This window comes from Delphinus delphis, chromosome 12 (genome assembly GCF_949987515.2).
Source record: "Delphinus delphis chromosome 12, mDelDel1.2, whole genome shotgun sequence".
Classification (NCBI taxonomy): domain Eukaryota; kingdom Metazoa; phylum Chordata; class Mammalia; order Artiodactyla; family Delphinidae; genus Delphinus; species Delphinus delphis.
Window position 1 is genome coordinate 56942865 of NC_082694.2, and position 11208 is coordinate 56954072.

At 38.1% G+C, this 11208-nt stretch overlaps 1 pseudogene; it reads right to left on the reverse strand.

Annotated features, from left to right (window-relative positions):
• Positions 1-10373: 10373 nt before the first annotated feature.
• Positions 10374-10964, reverse strand: LOC132435458 (zinc finger matrin-type protein 2 pseudogene; annotated as a pseudogene).
• Positions 10965-11208: the final 244 nt, after the last annotated feature.

Sequence of the window (11208 nt, forward strand, 5' to 3'; positions counted from 1 at the left end):
ACAACTTCATGAAAAATTATAAGAAACTGCCTAACCTTTTTTTCAGAATAGCTTTCCTATTTTGCATTCTTACCAGCAGTGTATAAGTGTAGTTGCTCTGCATTCTCCCAAAACTTAATAGTTCAATAAAAAATTAGCCATTCTTGTAGATATATAGTGATATCTCATTTTGATTCTAACTTGCATTTTTCTAATCATTAGTGACGTTGAACAGATTTTCCTGTGTTTATTTGCCATCCATCTATATCTTCTCAGGTGAGGGTCTGTTTAAGCTTTTTGCCCATTTAAGATTGGGTTGATTGTTTCCTTACCATTGAGTTTTGAGGGGTCTTCATATTTTTGAAAGCTCTGACATTGGTATCAATGCAGACAGTAGATCAGGCAAAAATATCTAAAGGCAGAGAAAGAAGGAAGGGAGCTGTAATTGATTTTCTACTAAGTATGGCTTCTTATATTGTGAAACGTTCTTGTACATCTGTTAATATTTTGGATCAATGCTTATTTCTTGTCTCTGAGTGTCTGCTTGAATAGTGAATGATTGATTTACTGCTTTTGATAGACTGCAGCTTAATGATAGCTTATATACTTGATTCTCCCAAAAACCCAGATATTACCACTCACATTTCACAGGTAAGGAAACTGAAGGGCTCAGAGAGACCTGCACTTGTCCAAGGTCACTTAGATGGGTGAGCTGGAACTGGAACCCAGCAATGTGGTTTCCACACCATGTCCTCTTTCCATGGTCCCAGAACAGCTTGAAAAGTAAAATTTATTCCATTATCATCTGGTCAGTTTGGGAGGGCAGAAACCATGTGAGCAGACCATTCATTAACCATTTATCTGCAGTACATGTATGTGGCATATAGTTTTGGTGATGGTCTAAGGTTCTTGGGTATTTTTGTGTTTGAAACGCAAGACCTGATCTTCAGTATTCAGCTCCAAACTCACATGATATCCCCAATCCTATTTGAACCATGTGCTATTTAATAGCTATTTGCTCTTTTACAATTAGAACTTATTCGTAATTTTTTTCCATTGAAAAGTGCCAAAGTAAATTTATTTAATTTTTATTAAAAGAGATAGAAAGTTCTGTACAGATTAGTAAAATTATATGTAAAACTGGTTACAGTTTAAAAATAAAATATAGCTGGAACCACAACACAGCCTAATAAATTGGAACATTATTCTAAGCTTGGATGTGAATTACATAAAATGACTTGAGGAAAATCATATTTTCCAAACCTAGCAGATGTTATTATGCCTCTCAAATCCATTTCCATTTTTTTTTTTTTTTTTTTTTAACTCCTCTGAATACAGATTTCCCCAACTGGTGTTTATGGTCTTTGGAAAGTCATTTAGCTGTTCCCAAGGACAGAGATGGTATTAGAAACTTTGTATAGTGGTGTACAAATAGCTAAGTGGAAGAGCTGGGAGATTACCCTCCATGACTAACCCCTGCATTGGGTTAAACCTCCATTCTTTACGGACCAAGGAAAAGTATTTTTCCCTGTCCCTCACTGGAGAATTGTGGAATTATAGAGGAGGCTTTGCACACGATTAGACCACGAAATTTGAAGGAGGGCTAAACTTACCTGGGCTTAGGAAAGCTTTTCTAGGAATATTGCCCTGGCAAAGGTGAGGTATTCTCATCAGATTTATTAGCCAAGAGAGAAAAGCTTACTTTAATGTTCGCAGTGGCCCCGTAAGTTATTTCTCTCTATCTGCCGTGGAGGAAAGTAATTAAATTATTGATGTTTGTTGGCCCCTACATGCAACTCCTTTTTCATTTATGTTGTTCATACACCCAATGTAAATATTCCAGACTTCAAGTAAATCAGTGACTCAGGACCAAAGATATATTAGTTTGACTAGCGATGCCAATGTTTTCATTCCCTCCAAGAAAAGTGGTATGGACTGATTTTATCTGCTGCCAACATTAATCCCAGTGTGATTAAGTTCAGAATATTTAAGTATGTATTTCCAGGGTTTGAAAATTCCCCTCCCTAGGATTGCTTCAGGAATGTAAACCAATCTTTCTTTAATTACCACGCTCTAAACAATATTGAAGGGTAAATACAAAGGCCCTCCTATCCCATTACTAACCCTGTGTGCAGCCTGCCTGGCACAGAGGGGGAAATGGGGTGGCCAGGAAGAAGGACTGGAGATCTGTGTTCCTGAAGTCACGCTCTAAATGTGATCTTGGAAAAAAAAAGTCTTATCTCTCCATTCCACTTCTATTCTGGGGCTCCTTGTTCTGGGGTCAGATGAGTTCCATCTGAGAGTCTATACTAGGCTGATATCATATAAAACATTATTGGGCATTTTGCACTCTTCTCCTCCCCCCAAAATACTTCATGATCCAAATATTTGGTGAAAATATTTCCAGATTATATTGAAAGCAATAAAGTGGATTAAAAACAAAGAAATCTGTTGAAATAAGATTTAGAAAATGTCATTCTGGAAACTTTGGAGAACACCTCAATGAAATTTTAATAAGAACATTCTTTGGTGTTCCCTTAACTGACAAAGCACTTAGAGATGATCCTTCTTCTATCTGAGATATTAGGGAAAGAGCACAGGGTGTTGGTTTCCACAGATAACTGTTCATTTCACTTTGCAACCTTGATAAACTTTGCAACAGAACTGCTAAGAAGCAGAGAATCCAGTGATTTGAGATCTCTCTGAAGAGAAAGTATAAATTGTGCTTTGCGAGCCACTGATGGAATAATTTAGGACAAATCCTTTCTTGTTCCCGTTTAAGATGGCGGCAAAAAGACATTTTTCAGGGGCTACTGCAACATACTTGAGTGGCTTTGATTTGCAGTGTGAAGCTTGGAGATCACACTAACCTGGACAGGGGGAAAGCTTGATGTTGCAGAGAAGTTGTTTTACTTCTTGGTACTTACATGTGTAGTACAACACGGCGCTTCCAGTGTTCTTAATAAAGGGTTTCCTCAGTGAATTAGTTGGGTGGGGATCTCTGTTTCACCACCAAAACTTTTAAACTATTTACTCCTTCGACAAGCTGTAGCAAAGTAATAAAATAGTCCAACTGGGAAAACACCCAAAACAGCATGTCTGCTTTAACGAAAATATTTTGGATCTTTTAATGATATGAAATTGCTGTTCATCTCCTTTTATTACTTAAAAAATGCTTTAGGGTTTTCATTTTCTTATGGACAAAAGGGGAAATAGCCAAATATAGTCATTAAAAAATTTTTTTATTGGAGTATAGTAGACTTACAATGTTGTGTTAGTTTCTGCTGTACAGCAACATGTGTCAGTTATACATATACATATATCCACTCTTTTTTAGATTATTTTCCCATATAGGCCATTACGGAGTATTGAGTAGAGTTCCCTGTGCTGTATAGTAGGTCCTTACTAGTTATCTATTTTATATATAGTAGTGTGTATATGTCAATCCCAGTCTCCCAATTTATCTCTCCCCCCAGCCCCCCACCCCGCTTCCCCCCACCGCCCCGGCAACCATAAGTTTGTTTTCTACATCTGTGACTCAATTTCTATTTTGTAAATAAGTTCATTTGTACCATTTTTTCTTTTAGATCCCACATATAAGTGACATCTTATGATATTTGTCTTTCTCTGTCTGACTTACTTCACTTAGTATGACAATCTCTAGGTCCATCTATGTTGCTGCAAATGGCATTATTTTGTTCTTTTTTATGGCAAATGTCATTTTTGAGGAGAATAAAGGGGCATGGGTCATTGCATAATTCCAAAACAAATGACACATTGTTTAATGCATGCAAGGAATGAGATAATGGGAGAATTTAATTACTTGGCAAAATGCTTAATGTAATAAAATAAGAGGAGAGAATTGGCTTTAGGATGAGGACATGTCCACAAGTATCGTGGTGCAAGTGGTTCATGCTGTCTGTTTTTGTCCAGTGTTTCAGGGAATTTACAAGCAAACTGACAGTTTTAAATTTCTGCCTTTCCCCCATGTCCTACTACTTAGTCCACACAAATGCCTCCCAGTCTTGGTGTCAAATAAAGGCAGTCTCACTTGACTCTGGGGGATTATTAAATAATCTTTCCATACGTAGAGAGCTTGCGCAGAGCCCCCAGGCCTGGAATCTCTTTGGTTTACTTCATGAAAATGTTTTCTCCCTCCTTCTGAGCAAGATAGGCTTTAGCCAGTTTGAAAATAGTTTTGCAGTTGGTTTGTAATGTCTTTTTTATTCTGATGGATTAGGAGACATACAGACACATACGTTTAGTGCGTGAATTCTTTCTACTTCTGGACATTACATCATTATTATTGTTATTATTCAGTATTGGTAACATGGCTGTAGTCAAATGTATACACAGAGGAAGTAAGTATTAAAAATGAATTTAGAATTTCATGGGAACCATTAGGGTGTTGGTGAGGATGCTGCAGGGAGATGCCTTCTATACTGTGGATCACATTTTCCTGTTTCAGTTTGGGTTGTATTTCCAATTAAAACAGACCCCTGAGCTTTGTTAAGTTTGTGTTTAGATTCTGAGCCTGGGTTTGGCTAATTTTTCTTGGTGACAACTCTGCTATAGTCCCTAACATTTGATTTTAGCCACCACCAGCTGTAGTGTGAGCTGGCAACCTCAGCATTGGGACAGTGCACTGAGACTCCTTGGCTCAAAACATGTATATAAATATTTACACAAATATTTCAGATTTCCAAACTGCTGTGCCTACCTTACCCTCTTTCCCCAATTTCCTACTACTTTAAATATGTTCTTTCCTGGCAAAACAAATTTTATGAGGGCAAGATTTGCTTTCTCTGCTAGGCTTTCAGAAACTTTACAGAGAATAAAAGTTTAATGAGTTTTGCTCTTTATGAGAAAAATTCCAATAATGGAAATGGCAGGTTTCTATAGTTACACATTACGTTTTACACATTTAACAAGAGCAAAGCTCTTAAGCGAGAAGGAACATAAATTGTTTTTATTACTATTCATATAATATTACTTCCCACTCACAATAAAACACATTAAAGTTTAATCAACTAGTTAGCAAATGCACCTAACGATAATTCTCCAATCATGCTGTTCATATTTAGATCTCCACTCTGATGTTTCTTTCTTTGTTCAGAGGCTAAAAAAACGCCTTCCTTCAACATTGTGTTGGTGTACCATTTTCACAGGCTAATACCATACAGAAAATTAGTTCCCATAAATTATAATTAAATAGTTTTTCAGGCTTCTTCTGCAATCATCTATACTTAATATGCAACATAAATTTCAATGAGTAGAATAGTAAATAAGTTTTAATACTCAAACTATGAAATTGGGGCAAAACTTTCCGTATGTCCCTAAAATCTTAGGTTTTCAGTCACTGGTGGATTTTGTGAACTATACCTTTATCAACAAAGTAGAGACTTCTAATCTAGGATAACGGTTCTCAGTCAGAGGCAATTTGGCCCCTTCCCCAGAGGATAAGTGGCAATGTTGGAAATTTTTTGGCTGTTGTAACTGGGGGGTGCTACTGGCACCTAATGAGTAGAGGCCAGGGATGCTGCTAAACATTCCTACTAAGGCACAAGCCAGCCCTGCCCCCGCTTCCCAGCACAGAGACACACACACCAAAAAATCCTTAGGTCCAAGGTGTAAATAGAGCCATGATTGAGAAATCTTCATCTAAGACAATATCACAAAATCATTTTGTAATAAATAAGTTGGGCAACCAAGATACATTAACTTAAGTATTAAAAGTTATTCCTTCAGTTTTGGAACCAAGTAAGATACTATTGATTGTATATGAATTTTAACTTAATGTCTTGGTCAGGGAGGAAAATGTAGAACAATGAAGAAAACTAAATAAATAACCGTAGCGTTTTGTTTACATGAGTAGATCAAACTTGTTTTCAAGTGTAAATTCTCCCAGGGTTCTTCGAGTCAGCTTGAGTAGATACCTAAGTAGAAGAAAATGTCTGTAACTCTGTGTGACAGGCTCTTGAAAGCTCTGTTGAAGAGCTATAACTGAAGAGAAAATGTGTTGTAACATAGGTTCTTGGAATAGAAGTAGTTGTCAAGACTGAAAAGGTTATTTCATTAAATCTTACTCATCCTCAAAGGGTTACAGATTTCCTCTCCTTCCCCAAATAAAAGTAATAGATATCTTTTTTCCCTAAAGCTCTTAAAGAGCAAAGTATTGTAACATTTCTTGATTGTTCTACATAATCATTATCAATACGTACTTAAATGTTTTTAAGAAATTGTACTTCTAAACAACTCTGAAGTTTCAGATAAAATGCTCCTCAGATACAGAATATTAAAACTCAGTTTCCTCACAAACAAAACTAATTCCATAGAATACATTCTGCATGGAGGCAAGGACCTTGGCTGCCGTGAAATTAGCTTTGGTTCCCAACACCTGGAGCAGTCCATCGTGCATAAAATGAATTCAGGAAATATTAGTGAAATTAACACACTGAAACTAGTTGTGCCAGTCTGTGGACTATTCTGTAAATGTGCCTATATTTAAGCAAGTAAAATATGCATTCAGAAGGGCTACTTAGAATTAGAAGCAGTATCAAAGAGCCTACAGATTTTGTTATATATTCAAAAAGCCTAGAATGAGCAAGTCTAAGGTAGTGGCTTCCCTAACCTGAAACTTTTTAAAGTGCTAGTGGCTCGTATTTGCCGTTGAGACCACTTTTTCTCACTTCCTTTACCCAGAAATGTCGTGCGGGTTGTAAGGCTGTAGACATTACTGCAGTGACGTAACAGCATAACTTACACTCGTTGCTACAACATCCCCACCCGGTGTACTGTAGAGTGACAGCTGCCACCAGCACGGCATATGCTTACACAAAACAAAGCCTCACCCAAACCAGAAACACGCTAATGCCTTCAAAAGTATTTTATCCATTTTAACATTTATTCCTTTGGCTCTTTTAAGAGTTTAATTTAGGTATTCAGTTTTGAAGTGCATTTAATTAATTTTATTTTTCCACCTGCACAAATTGTAACTCAAAGCAGACTAGGAGCAATTAGAACTTACTTGGGTACTTCATCTGAAATGAGTGAATGGACAATACCTTCACTCCTGAAGTTATAACTTCTACCTATACTCCTACCTTTTAATTCCAGTCCAGCCTTCTCAAGCAGCTCTAATGCTACTTCTCTAACTTTATCCTGGAAAACTCTATTTGGGTCTCCATTGGTTTCCAGTTATACTTGCCTGGAGGTAAACTCACTGTATTTTCCCCCACCCAAACCTGATTTTCTACCTTTAAATTTCACCTAAGTGAATTGATTTTCTGTTTCTTTAAATGGCAGAGCCTGCAAATCACAATTCAGTATGTATCCACTATTCAGCCTTGTTTCTCAGCAGATTACGATTTCCATCACTAAGAAACAGATTAAGTTTTTCAGGACTCATGCTTATATTCTGTTACTCATGTTACTCATGTCACATGGTTAGCAATTGGCCATTTAAAAAAAATTAGGCAGGATATAAAATTAATGCACAGAAATCTCTTGCATTCCTATACACTAATGATGAAAAATCTGAAAGTGGAATTAAGAAAACACTCCCATTTACCATTGCAACAAAAAGAATAAAATAGAAATAAACCTACCTAAGGAGACAAAAGACCTGTATGCAGAAAATTATAAGACACTGATGAAAGAAATTAAAGGTGATACAAATAGATGGAGAGATATACCATGCTCTTGGATTGAAAGAATCAACATTGTGAAAATGACTCTACTACCCAAAGCAATCTACAGATTCAGTGCAATCCCTATCAAACTACCACTGGCATTTTTCACAGAACTAGAACAAAAAATTTTACAATTTGTATGGAAACACAAAAGACCCCGAATAGCGAAAGCAATCTTGAGAAAGATAAATGGAGCTAGAGGAATCAGGCTCCCAGACTTCAGCCTGTACTACAAAGCTACAGTAATCAAGACAGTGTGGTACTGGCACAAAAACAGAAATATAGATCAATGGAACAGGATAGAAAGCCCATAGATAAACCCACACACATATGGTCACCTTATCTTTGATAAAGGAGGCAAGAATATACAATGTAGAAAAGACAGCCTCTTCAATAAGTGGTGCTGGGAAAACTGGACAGCTACATGTAAAAGAATGAAATTAGAACACTCCCTAACACCGTACACAAAAATAAACTCAAAATGTATTAAAGACCTAAATGTAAGGACGGACACTATCAAACTCTTAGAGGAAAACATAGGCAGAACACTCTATAACATAAATCACAGCAAGATCCTTTTTCACCCATCTCCTAGAGAAATGGAAATAAAAATAAACAAATAAGACCTAATGAAACTTAAAAGCTTTTGCACAGCAAAGGAAACCATAAACAAGATGAAAAGACAACCCTCAGAATGGGAGAAAATATTTGCAAATGAGGCAACTGACAAAGGATTAATCTCCAAAATTTACAAGCAGCTCATGCAGCTCAATATCAAAAAAACAAACAACCCAATCCAAAAATGGGCAGAAGACCTAAATAGACCTTTTTCCAAAGAGGATATACAGATTGCCAGCAAACACATGAAAGAATGCTCAACATCATTAATCATTAGAGAAATGCAGATCAGAACTACAATGCGTATCATCTCACACCAGTCAGAATGGCCATCATCAAAAAATCTACAAACAATAAATGCTGGAGAGGGTGTGGAGAAAAGGGAACCCTCTTGCACTGTTGGTGGGAATGTAAATTGATACAGCTACTATGGAGAACAGTATGGAGGTTCCTTAAAAAACTAAAAATAGAGGGCTTCCCTGGTGGTGCAGTGGTTAAGAATCCGCCTGCCAATGCAGGAGACACGGGTTCAAGCCCTGGTCTGGGAAGATTCTACATGCTGCGGAGCAACTAAGCCCACGAGCCACAACTGCTGAGCCTAAGTGCCACAACTACTGAAGCCCGTGCGGGTAGAGCCCATGCTCTGCAACAAGAGAAACCACCACAATGAGAAGCCTGCGCACCACAATGAAGAGTAGCACCTGCTCGCCACATCCAGAGAAAAGCCCGTGTGCAGCAATGAAGACACAACACAGCCAAAAATAAAAAACAACAACAACAAAACCCAAAAAAACTAAAAACAGAACTACTATACAACCCAGCAATCTCACTACTGGGCATATACCCTGAGAAAACCATAATTCACAAAGAGTCATGTACCACTGTGTTCATTGCAGCTCTATTTACAATAGCCAGGACATGGAAGCAACCTAAGTGTCCGTTGACAGATGAATGGATAAAGAAGATGTGGTACATATATACAATGGAATATTACTCAGCCACAAAAAGAAATGAACTTGAGTTATTTGTAGTGAGGTGGATGGACCTAGAGTCTGTCACACAGAGTGAAGTAAGTCAGAAAGAGAAAAACAAATACCGTATGCTAACACATATAAATGGAATCTAAAAAAAAAAATGCTGATGAAGAACCTAGGAGCAAGATGGGAATAAAGATGCAGACCTACTAGAGAATGGACTTGAGGACACGGGGAGAGGGAAGGGTAAGCTGGGACAATGTGAGAGAGAGATAGTGTATATATGGACACATATACACCACCAAATGTAAACTAGGTAGCTACTGGGAAGCAGTCGCATAGCACAGGGAGATCAGCCCAGTGCTTTGTGACCAGCTAGAAGGGTGGGATAGGGAGGGTGGGAGGGAGGGAGACACTAGAGGGAAGAGATATGGCGATATATGTATATGTATAACTGATTCACTTTGTTATAAAGCAGAAACTAACACACCATTGTTAAGAAATTATACTCCAATAAAAATGTTAAAAAAGTAAAAAAAAAATAATAAAATAAAATTAGGAAAACATTGGCTGTCAGGTAAAAGATCCCCTAGATCTTTAATATTGGTTTATGAATATTTGCTGCTATGAGGAACGTTATAGGAAAGCTAAAGTTCTGCCAAGTTACTTTCAGTTAAAGTCCATGCGGACAAAATATAGTCAATAATAATACTTGACATTGGTCCAGGATAGTTTCCCATTAATTTTTGAATTGCAATATACTCTGAGAACTACGGTGAAAAACTTAGTTTAATCCACTTTACACGTTTGGAAAGGCAGGTACGCAAAGACTGTGCTTTTTTTTTTTTTTTCCCCAGAAGAGGTGTTTTTTCTTTATTGGGAAGTCAGATGATCAGAGGTCCTCTGTCTCCAGTGAAATACTGAGGCTGAAGGAACATGCCATACCACATTTCTTTGCATCCTGTGCTCTGTCCCAAGGTAGAGGGAACCCACAAACACCCACCCTCTAGCCCTCCCCACTGCCAGTCTTAAGGCCTTTCCCCAGTACCCCCCAAAAGATGACGCCCACACCACAAAGTTAGGCCTGGCAAAAAGCCAAGCATAGAAAGCCTCAGTAACTCTTGGTGGAACCAAAGCCAGAGAAGCCCATCACAGCTGCCACCTCATCATCATCCTCAAATGTCAAGTCCTCCTCAGCCCTCCTTTTCTTCTCCTTCTGTTTCTCTTTCTTGTAGGCTTTGGCCTTTTCCTCCTCTGAGTTCCTTCACCCTTTCCTCAAAATCATAATCCTTCTGCTTCTCTTTGTTTTCTTCTTGTGGACTTCAAAACGTTTCTTCACCTGATCCAAAGTGGAACGTTCCACACGCGTAGACATGCCCAGGTTTCGCTGATGTTTCTTTCCATTAATGTGATCCAGGAAGTTGATGGAGTCTTTCACCACACAGTCACAGACATTGCAATAGTATCCTCCCATCTCAGACTGTGGGGTGGTCTTGGTAATGACGGTTGTCTTCCCAAGTTTGGATTCCAGGTCCACCTTGGAGTCCCGATGCCGGAGAAGCTCTCACGTGACTGGCTGCACTGGTTTTCCATCCTTCTTTTCTCTCTCTTCTGTGAGCCTCTTCTCAGTGAGCTTCTCATATTCATCTTTGGCCCACTTTCGGCGAAAGTCCAAGTTTTTTGTCCCACTGCCCGACGCCATCTTCACTGCGAATTCAGACTGGTTTTTAAGAGTCGTCCAACAAATTGAGAGGAAGAACCAAGATTCAGTTCAATTCAGTGTCTCTTCTAAATCCTATTGCTTTCCATCTTTGAAAAATTGTGCTGAGTGGGAATTTAGGATTAATTTTGTTTTTATGTAGTCCTCTGAATATACCATGCTCCTTCCTGTCTCAAAGCCTTTGCACGTGACATTTTCCTGCTTGAAATGTTCCCTGCTTTCTCCC